General features: G+C 39.0%; 1 long non-coding RNA gene across 1 annotated transcript; it reads right to left on the bottom strand.

Moving 5' to 3' along the window:
- Nucleotides 1–3,740: 3,740 nt before the first annotated feature.
- LOC128851747 (uncharacterized) lies at nucleotides 3,741–8,688 on the bottom strand. Its single transcript, XR_008449170.1, has 4 exons — nucleotides 8,464–8,688; nucleotides 5,863–6,000; nucleotides 5,108–5,280; nucleotides 3,741–5,015 (listed from the first exon to the last, which is right to left on the bottom strand). It is a non-coding gene; the product is annotated as an uncharacterized LOC128851747 (long non-coding RNA).
- Between the last annotated feature and the right edge of the window lie 1,901 nt (nucleotides 8,689–10,589).

The raw sequence follows: 10,589 nt of genomic DNA, 5'->3' as shown, positions 1-10,589 counted from the left end.
AGAACAACATCTTTCCAATGACCTTTCATCAGAAGAACGTAAGGAGGTCTTACCACACTGTGTCACCAAGGCAGAAAAGCACGTGACAGTAATTAACACAAGCCCAAAATTAGAGTGCTACTACTTCTAGAAGTTTTTGACAGAGAAGCCGCATGAAGAGAATTCTTAGAGCTGCAGTCCCGGAGCTTTACTTTAATTACTATTTTTCTCCTTATGGAACTGAAAAAAGAGCAAAACATACTATGTATCCGTGATATCAATTTTGAAATACATTTGAGATAAATTTGAATCACCTGCATGTAAATGTTATTTATTTACAATGATAAGCTTATATGTGGAATTTTACTGAGCTCTGTAACATCTTTGGGGTGAAAAGTTTACTGGCTTTCAATGTCTGTGTGAGGAATAACTTGTCCTGATATTCAAATAAAACCTCCTGTGTTTCAGTTTATGCCCATTGCCTCTGGTCTTGTCACTGGGCACTGCTGAAAAGAGACTGACTACATCTTATTTGCACTCTTCCTTCAGGCATTTATATATATTCATGACATCCTGGTTAAGCCTTCTCTTCTCCAGGCTGAATGGCCCCAATTCTCCCAGCCTTTCCTCTCATGTGGGGTATGTCAGTCTCTTAATCATCTCAGTGGTCTTTGTTGGACTCTCTCCAGTATGTCCATGTCTTTTTTTGTACTGAGGAGCCCAGAACTGGACACAATACTCCAGGCTTGGCCTGACCAGGGCTGGGTAGAGAGGAACATCTCCCTCAACCAGCTGGCGACACTCCTCCTGATGCACAGCAGGATACCATCAGCCTCCTTTGCCGCAAGGACACATCTAGGACTGTGCGGCACGAAGCTTTGGGGAAATGTCACTATCATTTCGGTACTCTCAAGACAATGACTCTGGGTAGCATAAATAGCCTTCTCAAATGCTGAAACTCCTGGTAAAAATATCTACTTTGAATCTTAATTCTTCTAAAAATGGAACATAGAGAGGCAAAGCAATGTCTGTTGGAGCTATGAATAATAATAAGCATCCATCCCATCCCTGCTTTAAATTTATTCAAATCAGCTTTTAAGGTCCTGGGCTGGGTTATATTTGGTTTTGTCAGAATCATTAGTAGACAAATGCAGAACATTACAGGAAAAGGACTCCGCTCTGTCTGTGTGCTCTGCATGTCACAGCCGTGGAATGCTTTTCTCTTTTTTAGCCTGCAGACCTTTCTTGTGTTTGAGTAGATAAATGTAAATGGGAGATTGAGCAAATAGCGTTAGATGTTTTAATGGAGGCAGATATGGCTGCTGCTGGATAAGAGCTTATCCTTCCATTATGTTCTAAATTTGAATAACTTGGTACAGCAAAATTCCTTTAGAGTACTTAGCAAAATAAAATCAGGAGAAAACTTCAGCAGCTCTCAGTTTATGGCCAGAAATTTATCATGAAAGTCAAATGAATCCCACAGGGAATTCCTCTTTTTTTTTTTTTTTTTTTCTTTTAAATGAGAATTATGTAGAAGACCTGAAACATGCAAATTCATTAAATTGCTTGTTTGGTGTCCTGAGTATTGGAAGGAAGACATCTACCCAGTGACAGCCCATGATCTTACGTACCTTCTGAACTTTAAGCGTATGAAAACATCCTCCTACATACTTGAAGCTAAACAAACAAATGATATATCACAGAGCAGTGGGCTGCTAACATATATCAGCTAGAGCTGTGTGAAGTATCTCAGGCACAAGAACTGGCCGCCTAGCACACTGGGAGGCTTGTAATGAGCTAATTTATCCGATTTCTTATCCTGGCTAAGCTCATCACTCCTTAGACTAGATTACTTTCATTTTTTTAACAGCCCATGTATGGCTGGCTGGGGTATCTTCACATCAGACCATGTTGTGGTAGACCATGCTTGGCGTAGACAAGCTATTTTAGCATCTTTTGTAGGTAGTTCCTTAAAAATTCACCCTTTGATAGGGTTTTGACTACACAGCTCTTTCACAGACCCTCTTCTAAGGTATTCACAGTGGCAATATTTCCGCAGTGAATATCAGTTGGCAGTGGGATACTCCACTGAACAGTATTTACAACCATCCCTGACCCCAGACAAGTGTCTTCTGTCCGGGGCTGGGTCTGATCCTGGCTGTCCCGGACCTTTCCTGCTGTCTGGCTGAGGTGGTAGGATGAGCCTTGGCTGTGAGGTCCTGCCATCCACAAGGGATGAGACATGTGATTGAGACATGAGCTTTTAAGAACAGGGACTTTAAACCAGATTGGATAAATTCTGCACATTTGGAAGGTTTAGCAAGAAGAACTCTTTCAAGTTTCAAGTAGGTTACAAAATGGTTCTCAACAAAATATAAATGTTGCCTCAGCATAACCCTGCTATTTAGAGTTCAAATTTAACCATCTGTGTGTTTCTGCATGGACTTTTAGCCCCTTGCATTTATATTTATTCTTTAGGCGTTCATTTGCCCAGAGAAAACCATAAATATAATAAACTGATTGACAAAATTAATTAAAGATTAGGTATATGTTCCTGTGGGAAACTACTTCCGTTTCCTGAGCACACAATCAAAATCTAGTCTGAAGATTCAAATACAGGGAATGACTACAAGAACAGTAGAAAAATATTTTATATAAGGTAGAAAATTCTTATCAGTGCCGAAAATTAACAGAAAAGGAACTATAGGTACTTTGTTTTTAATCACTGACTGCTTGGAAATAAAATAACTGAAAACTGACTGCTAACAGTCTGTGTGAAGAAACTTTTTAGTATGGCAAGGCAAAACCCCTCAGGTTATGTTTCTTTGTTGATAAGAATAAAAGCCAAATTGCCACTGTATGTGGGTTTTTTTGTTATAGATTCTGTCCTAACTCTTCATTTGTTTAATTTAATAGCTATATGACTTTGACTGTAGAGATATTGATTCTATGAGTGGAAAGTTTTATTGGTTTTATTCTTGTAAAAATCTATTTTATTTCAGAAAAGACATGTATACATCAAGGAATGGATTATTTTTTTTCACACAAAAGGGTCCAAAAGGGTGCAAATCCCTCAACATGCTCTTAATTAAGTTAATTCTGTTCACTGTGCTGCAAACAAGAGCTGAATCAACTCCATATATCCAGTGAATTACAGTACTATAGCGAATATTATGCTGCTTAGTATGTGTGAACAACCCCACTTACTTACAATCTGCTATTGGTGGGTTTTTTTGATCTCTCTTTACTGTGCATACAAGAGATGGTCCACAGATTTGTATTTATTGTAATGCTTATAAAACTTCACTAAATTTTTTATGATCACACTTTACAAAATTTTACAGGTATTACAATGAATATCAAACAAGAAGAAACAGGCTGGAATTGCAGACTTTGGGAGAATTAGGATGCTAAGCCTGCTTCTCACAAATATCCCTTGGGCAGAATTTCTAAAAGCAGTTCTTGGAATAAGGAATGCATTTTCCATTGATTTGTCATTAGGTGCTTAACGGACGTAGTACTGTAAAACCTTGTTTCTATCTTTTATGAAAAAGTAAACCTAATGACTACAGTATAATGCACGGAGTTTCCCAACTTAGGTCTGTGCAAATGGTCTCCTAAAAAAGCCATAGTGTTTGCATCTTGACCTGTCTGCTTCTTTACCTGTCACATCGTGTGTTTAGTTAACCCTTTATGTGTAGACTGCGTTATTCTTCACAGATCAAAATAAATCAGCTTGGAAACCCTTTGCACAGTGATAATTGCATGCAGACTTTACAACTTACCAGGCTGAATTTTTTTTTTAATTTATTTTAAAGAGAAATTGTTTCCATTGAATTAAGTCTGTTTTTTGTTCCACTTTTCAATTTAAAGTATTTACGAGGATTCTAAGTCTTTAAATGGCAGATGAACAAATATAAAGGCTCAAAAAAACCCCTAAAGAACACTCAAAATAAAGCTAAACCATCATCTTAACTATCACACAGTACCATGGTAGTTAAGAAATACCATCTTGCAAACTCCACTTTTGCAGCTAAATTTCAAGATAGCTTGTGTGGATATAGTAGAACCAGTTCGTAATTGTGAATGCAACATTTGTAATGTGGATATTCAACTTGCCTCAAAAAAACAGTACAAGTAAAATGGACCCATTCTGAGTACCCTGTGGTCACAGATGTCCTGCTAGCAATTCTCAAGCAAGAGAATGCTCTACGTCCAGGAGCAATGCAAGCCCCTCCAGCATGCTTTCCCCAGGTTTTCTTCCCCACAGACTCAGTGAGCTATCAGCCTGAGACTTTATGTAGATCCAAATCATTAACTATCCTGTTGTGTAGCTGTTTTGCACTACAGAAAGATCGAACAGCTCAGACAAAGAAGAGGCATTTAATCCACACAATACGCTTAGTAACTCTTCCAATGCAGTTTCTGCACAGCATTCTTAATTATTTCTGAGGACAGTTTTACCCGCAATGCTTATGTAAGGGTAAAGCTTATGTTCTTGCCATTTTCACTTCTCATAATACCTATAACCTTTATTTAAACCATAATAGAATAAATTACATATAGCCTTAGGGCCAGGCTGACCTATACGAGTCATTTGTGTCCAGAGCAAGTGAGAAGCTACCACAGGCACATGCATGCTTAGGGTTAGGATCAATAATCAACCAGATACGAACTACTCTGCTTAAATAAAACTCCTTTCTTCATCTTGATGGCACTTCTTTCTACCGATGTTCCCATTGGGAGCAGGGCAGAACTAGTTACTGCACTTTAAATTTACACTTTAGCATGCTGTACACCAAAAGGAAGAGTCAAGGTTCCTGTGGTTGTGCACTTCTCTCCTTCTTGATGCTTTCTGTGTAGAATCATGGAGCTGGAGAGGTCACAGTGCTGTGCTGCTGCTGCTGCCTTTTCTGCCAAATGACAGGATTCTCTCCTCCAAAGGGGCTCAGCTCCTCTGATACAGTCTTGAGTTACCACTCAGGTTCCTCCTGTCTCACACCCACTGCGCCCTTGTCGTGTTACATGTCACAGTGCTGTCCCAGAGAGAAAAGAAAGACCCTTCAGAGGTCTATCCAACTTCCCAAGGCATATAAGCCATGCATTTCTGTTTAAAATCCAGCAGTACCTACTGGCATGAATTTGGAGAAAGATTTCCACGCTCAGGCCAAGGGTAAATTGCTGTTCTGCTTGTCTTCTCCGGTGTGAAGAAAAGAACATTGCTGCCTTGATTCCTACACACCTAAACCTCACTTGTCAGCTCTCATTGTTGTTTTCCAGCTTCATGTGGGAATGGAAAGACTGAAAAAAATCAATCCAGAGTTATGAATAAAACTTACTGATATCATTTAGGGGTGGAATTTTGAATAGCATCTCCGTTTGAGCAAAAAAGCCGAGCAGTGTTGCAGTTCCCAAGAAAAATACTGAATGAAAACCTTTTACTTTTCTCCCCCACAATAGAACTACATCCATAATAGAGTGCTTGCCGGTATTAGCTGTACTGAGAGATATATCTATTCCAGTAAACCTTTTACTAGTCTAGGCTAGACCTCAATTTCGCTCTGCTGAAGCTCAGGAAATCAATGACCACCTGCAAAGACAGGCACTGGAAATAATCACTGAGAATTATGTTAAATCCTCCTGGAGTTATGAGATTATGGGAGAAGCTCAGTCTACGTTAAAATATGCATATACTCCAGCTCTTGTGATAGCAGAAATATGGCAAAAAGCAAAATGTGGCTAGTACAAGGGAAAAAGCAGACCCTAAAATGCTATGAAAAACCACAGATGAGATGAAGGTCGCTTCCTTGTTCAATTCTATTGTTGCGGTGACAGCATGACATAATGGTACTGACATAATGGTACAAACAAGAGGTTACGAACCTGTGATATAAACATGGTTCTAGCCCTCAGCCCCTAAACATCATCTAGCATGCAGACATCACTCAACACATCCATTTTCAGTTCATTCCAGGAAGAATTGATTCTGTATGAGCCATTTGTCTCTCCAAATTCATATTCCTGCACAGAGATAAAGCATGAGTATCTGTAAATAATACATATATGAACACATAAGTGTGTTAAAGGAAAATATATCTCTGCCTGAGACAGCTGAGGCTGCTGCTGCTCTGTGTCCACAGACTAAATCAATAGCGAGAGTGAAAGTGTGTTCCCAGCAGGCGCACACACACACACAGATCATATACACTACGTGTATATACATACACACACACAAATATATGCATACACATATATACACACACACACATATACACACACACATATATATATACACATACACATATATATATACACACGTTTGACCTCACAGATCACACACCCCATGCAAGCAGAGACAACACTAACAGTCTCTGATGGACTCATGGCCCCTGTGATGAGACTGGAAGTATCCTTGTAGGGTATTATTTGGCCTCCCTCTCCTATCGTTGTCTCTCTGAACTTCTCTGTGGGTGTACAGATGAGTTTTGTCACTTACCCTAACCATGCATATATAACGTATACAAACGCATTATACTAAGCTTGAAGAGCAGTAACCTGAATGGAGGTTGATTTTGATTGTGTCATTTCTTGTCATACATGACCTCTCATAGAATCATAGAATAGAATCATAGAATCACAAGGTTGGAAGGGACCCACTGGATCATCGAGTCCAACCATTCCTAACACTCCCTAAACCATGGACCTCAGCACCTCACCCACCCGTCCCTCAAACACGTCTGAGGAATATGACTCGACCCCCTCCCTGGGCAGCCTCTGCCAGTGCCCAATGACCCTTTCCATGAAAAGATTTTTCCTAATGTCCTGTCCATGCTGCTAGTCAACAAGTCATGAATTTTAAAATCACTCTTGTATTTTTATACACTTGGATTTTGGATATTTTGAAAGAAACAATATTTACAGCTATTTTTAAGTAACTAGGAAACAGGAAAATAAACAGTAATGACAATAATAACTATAGCACAAAGTAACTGAGTCCTGACAGAATAATGCAGGACACAGGAACTGATCTCTGCCTTTCTCATAAGTGGAAGAGAAGGTTGGGATGTCTGAGCCTCCAAACCAGCTTCAGTACTGAGCTGATCTGGGTGATTTCAAGAGTGAACTGCAATGCAGGTACATAACATTAATGAATTAACAAAATAGTATCAAGTCACCAACTGCCCAGTGAATATTTAAGGAATTCTCTGAAAAATAACAAATTCTAGTCATTATATAAACTAAAAAAATTGTGACATTTTTGAAGATTCTTCCAGACTGAACACACAGTGAGCTTGCAGCATCCTATCTTTTTTTTCTCATGAACTTGATACAATGGCAAAAGATTGAGCTTACTGACAAGTTAAGTTACGCTTACTGAACAATAATTATACTACTGAGATTTTTGAAGGAAAAGAGAAACAATTCTCTTTTAACTTGTTGTAGGGGACTAAAGTTTGGAGAATGGAAAATTACCAGGCACAGAAGAAAGATGTTAAGGCTTTGAAGAGGGAGGGGAGTGGGTTATAAACTAGGGAAACTTCACGAAGACATGCCACAAGTGTTGTGTAGGAGTGGAAAATAAACATGAACAGACTTTCAAAGCAAGATGTCCATAGAGTTTTTGATTCCAGCCCAAGAAGATGGATGAAGATCAAGTGGGAAATTATATGCAGGCTTTATTATCATTTGTGTTTATACGCTTCTAGATTCATTATCATACACCGCCAAATGGCTAAAATCCCTAGACAACCATAAGAGAGTTTTTTTCTTGAGAAAGTAAATAGTGACTCTGCCAAAGAAGTCAACTGACAGATGCTGCAGGACCGTTCCTGGTCAATGATGTTACTGCTTCTGCTGTGGTGCTCCTCAGCTCCCAGCCCTGTCTGCTTCCTGGAGCAGATCTGCTCTTGCTGCTCCCCAAGACAATATTTTTCCCTGACACAGCCGGGAGAAGAAAGAGAAGGAAAACCACAGAAAACAAAGGATGTACTTGTGGATGAAGGCAAAAAGAAAGGTGTCAGTGAGCAATAAGAAACAGGCACAACTGAAGGAATAACTCACCATGGTATAATTAAGAAAGGGAAATACAATGAGGAAGGACAGGAATATTCATGTAACAAAGCACAGAGACAGAAAACCACTGACTTGAAGGAGCAAATTTATGTCAATAGCTGAGCATGGGGTGTTTGTTAAGGGTTAATGAAGAACATTTTGCAAGCAGCGTTGTAGTTATCCTATTTAAGGCACTCGCTTTTTCTTGTTCTACTCTGTCGCCTACTGAAAATTGCACAACTCTGTTCTCAAATACTATTATGAAAAAAGCAATCAACTCAATTGTCTGGGGTGTAATGATGCTGACTACCTCCTTCCAGCATTCAGAAAGTGAGAGAAAAAATAAGACAAATAACCTGGGACAATACCACAAATCATTAGAATTTTTAATAAGCCTTCACAAACGGAAAGATGAACGCTGTTAAGTTATACCTGCCAACCACTGCTCATGGTCCAGCAGACAGCACACTGCTCAGGGAGATAGGAGATTCCTCCTCCTCTTCCAGCTCTTATGCTCTTGCTGCATAACAGCTTAAATAGGTCACATGAGCTTCAACTTCCCAGAAGTACAATGGAGATCATTAAATAACATATAAATAGTACTGGTGGTGTGATATTCTCGGATAAAATACACCAAAATTGAAAGCAAACTTTTTGTTCTAGTTCAGATAGGAACAGTGACCTTTCCAAATGAAGTGTTGTGACCTTGTGTAAGACATGGGGTCATGAGCCTGAGGGAAATTCGATCACAGATGTGGAATTTTAAGTCTAGAAATAGAACTAGACAAGTATTTCTGGCAAGGAGAAACTGAACTAGAAGTTATTACCATCAAGACTGCAGCTAGAACTTTCAGTGTGCACAATGTCCCTGTGAAAATCTAAGGGAAACCATAGTTTGAAGGCCTTTTAATGTCTCTGTTTCTGGTCCATTCTTAGTGCCAGACCTCTGATCTCTCCAATTAGATTTTCTATGGGGGATTTTTCTTGCCAAACCAGGACCAGAGTTTAGTCTTCTTTGAGCTGTGCTGGAGACATGAAGCAACTTAAATCTGTCCCAGAAAAAAACTGTGAAGCATTACCTGGATAGTAGGAAAAACATCAAACTGCAAAAAGCTAAAAAAAATGGCCATGGTCAAAATCAAAGGCATCATCAGATCTACAGCAATGTATAAAAGTAAACTTCGTGCTACATCAAGAAACTCAGCCCATGCCACAGTGTTCATACTGTGTTTAATGACATCTTTTTTGTCTTTACTTAGATAATACATACACATCACCTTTTCTGATCTTCCTTTCTACTTATGGACTTTACAGTCTGAAACTCATGCTGAATTTGTAGGTCTTGTAGGTATAGGCAACAGAAAACTAAAATGGCCTTTCACCTATTCACTTATTTGTTCTTTTACACACTATGTCTCAGTATCCACATGGGTCTTATTATCTCTGGGTTTAGGTGGCTTGGAAAGAAAGTAAGCTTGATAACAGGCTTTGGCAAGAAAACAACATGGAAACAAAAGCCATTCGTGGTCAGATTGATACTGTGCCCCTATCTCCAACAGTGACCAAAGAAATGGAAGCACATGAACCTGGCTGCTCTCTGCATCTATTCTTTTTGGACTCCATCTTTTTACTCACATGAAGTTGGTTTTTATCATTTACTTAATTATGTTTAGGGGGTATACTGTTGCTGTCTGCTGCCACTGTACTCCTTTGGCAGTGAGTTCTAGAGGTTTGCAGTCCTACACGCGTAGGGTTTCACTTTTTGACTTTGTAAGTATTGAACTGCAGCTTTTTAGGTCTGCAGTAAAAAACAGGTCCTCTTTTTACCACTCACCTACGCTTTTGTGAGCTCCTATCCGTGGTCAGACTTAAAAACCTTCCCATATTATATAATTTTTTGAGATCTATACTGTATTTTTCTTGGTTTGTTTTTTGGTTTTGTTTTTTTTTTTCTGAGGAGGGTACAGCATGCAAATCACACTCTTTGTGGGAACAATATGTGAGAATAGAGGACAGTCTTAAAGATAATGATCAGCTCCATCCTTTCCATAAGAAAACAGAGGAGAAACAGCACATCTACTTAACTGGGACAATTTCACATGACTGATTCAGAGCAATTCATTTCAATTACTCTGATCATCAGATAAATAGCACATCTGGTAGTGTCTGCAAACTAATCATTAACAGGTGTGAATTGGTGTCTGCAAGCATATATTTCCTACTGTGTGGCCCTTTGTTCACTTCAGGACACTTCTTAATTAGAGACAAGTCTGAACCACAAGCCTTTAGATGTGGATCTGTTCTTTGAACACCCCCAAAATCAGCAGTTTGTGCACCAGGTTGTTATTTAGAGAAAAGATCTCTGCAAACAATCTGTTTCATGGTTCTGATCAAGGGTACATTGGCCAGTTCTAATTCGCTGGTATTAGTTTTGGATTTTAGCTTCGATTTACAGCAATAAATGCACATAGGATTCTTATGTTACATTTATGACCTGTGGTATTTGTGATAGAAATGACATTCATTGCTATTGTTGAGGGCATATAAATACTTTTCGC

The sequence above is a fragment of the Cuculus canorus genome, chromosome 3 (assembly GCF_017976375.1).
Source record: "Cuculus canorus isolate bCucCan1 chromosome 3, bCucCan1.pri, whole genome shotgun sequence".
NCBI classification, from domain to species: Eukaryota; Metazoa; Chordata; class Aves; order Cuculiformes; family Cuculidae; genus Cuculus; species Cuculus canorus.
This window is presented reverse-complemented; position numbering and strand designations above follow the sequence as displayed.